Here is a 2360-nt window from a genome sequence, read left to right on the forward strand (position 1 = left end):
TGTATTTTTAGTAGAGATAGGGTTTCACCATGTTGGTCAGGCTGGTCTCAAACTCCTGACCTCAGGTGATCTGCCCACCTCAGCTCCCAAAGTGCTAGGAATACAGACATGAGCCACCGTGCCTGGCCCCATCCATCAATTTATTACAAGGAATTGGCCTATGAAATTGGGACTCACTAAACAAATCTGAAATTCATAGGACAGATCCTCAACATTGACAGATCACAAGCAGGCTGGAACTCACAGGCACAGGTTGAGACTACTATACACAGGAAGCATTTCTTCTCTCTTCAGGGAAGTCTTAGCTGTGCTTCGGAGGTATTTTATCTGATTGATTAGGCCCATCCAGATTATTTAAGATAATTTCCCTTATTCAAATTCAATTTATCTGAAAATTCAATTATGTCTGCAGAATATCTAGCGGTACCTACATTAGTATTTGGATAACTGGACACTATATAGCCCAACTAAGTTGACATTAAAAAAAAAAATCACAATGGGCCTGGATTAAAGAAAGATAGGGTAGAAAAGAGGCTTGAGCATGTGCTCAAAGTTCTGGATGTATTCCTTGGTGCTTCCTTAGGGACTGCTGAAGACTAGCTCATTCAGTAAACTAATGATTTTCTAATGTAATAGTAATTGTCAAATACAATAATAACATACCCCAATTGTGACCCATGGGAAAAAGACTAAAGGATGTTGGTGAGACTCTGAAACATGAAACTTAAAGGGTAGGCGCCAGGAGTGGGTGGAGGCGAACAAGCCTTGGGGGGCTGTGAATTGGTGACCTGCCTTTGATTTCACAGGGACTTATTCTCAAGTCTTGGACATACCACTATACTTTCCTTACCTCTCAGGTTCCTCACCTGTAAGTAATTATTACTTCCAATAATAATTTAGCTTAAGTTTTATATGTTGTAAAATGCTGCATCTTCATGCACACATGTATGCACATATGTATAAACATATGCAGAGACACATACGTAATCTACATACTTATGTATATGCGTCTATGCAACAAGACTTCCTGCAGAATCATTCAGACAAAGGCAACATTTGAAAAACAGAAAACTAAAGTCGGTTATCTTAACTGACATAACTTCGCATTGTACTTTTTTAGTTTCATTTAAAACTTTGGGTCAGAATGTATACACTAAGGTATTATCTTGGACAAGTAACACTTCATGGGTTCCTGGGAAGCTTTCTTTTTTTTTTTTTTCCTTTTAGAGACAGGGTCCTGCTCTGTCACCCAGGCTGAGGGCTGGAATGCAGTGGTGCGATCATAGCTCACTCTAACCTCAAACTCCTGGGCTCAAGTGATCCTCCTGCCTCAGCCTCCTGAGTAGTTGGGATGACATGTGCCTGCCACCTTGCCCAACTAATTTTTTAATTTTTAATTTTCGTAGAGACATCTTTCTACGTTGACCAGGTTGGTCTCAAACTCCTGAGCTCAAGTGATTCTCTCACCTTGGCTTCCCAAAGTGCTGGGATTTCAAGTGTGAGCTACCATGCCTGGACCCCGGGAAGCTTTTTGCCCCTTCTCCTGTCCCCTCCAAACACTCCATCTTCTTCCAATGCCTCACATTTTATTAACAACAGAAAAGCCTTCCTTTCATTCAATATAAGAAATAAGCTTAAAATATAAAATATACTTGGGGGAGTTAAGAATGTAAGTGACATGTTCACACCAAGACAGATTATTTCACTTCTTTTTTAGGTTTTGATGAAATATAGGAATGCCTGTTTAAAGGGCTCAGCAGGCAGGAGGAACCACCACTATTAGAAGAGATGAGAGTTGAAAGATAGAAGATTGAAGAGGGGTATTGATGCTTGGTAGTCTGGTTGGGAGCTGGCCTAACCAATCTACAATACAGAAGTTTCAAGAAGTTCTGTTGACTTGTGCTTTTTAAAAATCCTTCTTAAGAAAACAGTCGTAGTTATATGTTTGGCCAGTCAAGTCCTTGCCATTGTAATGAGTTTGCATCAGATTTATTTGAGTGTGTTAAAAGGGAAACAGGCTGGGCATGGTAATCATAGCACTTGTGGGAAGCTGTAATTCCAGCACCTGTAATCCCAGCACTTTGGGAGGTTGAGACAGGAGGATTGCATAAGCCCAGGAGTTTGACAGCAGCCTGAGCAACATAGTGAGACCCCATCTTTACGAAAAATAATTAGCTGAGCATGGTGGTGTGTTCTGGTATTCCCCACTATTTGGGAGGTTGAGGTGGGAGGATCACTTGAGGCTGCAGTGAGCCATGATTGCACCACTGCACTCCAGTCTGGGTGACAGACGAAGACCCTGCCTCAAAAAAAAGAAAAAATTTTTTTTAAAAAAGGGAAATTGATCATGATCATATCTC

This window comes from Colobus angolensis, unplaced genomic scaffold, assembly GCF_000951035.1.
Source record: "Colobus angolensis palliatus isolate OR3802 unplaced genomic scaffold, Cang.pa_1.0 Scaffold337, whole genome shotgun sequence".
NCBI lineage: Eukaryota > Metazoa > Chordata > Mammalia > Primates > Cercopithecidae > Colobus > Colobus angolensis.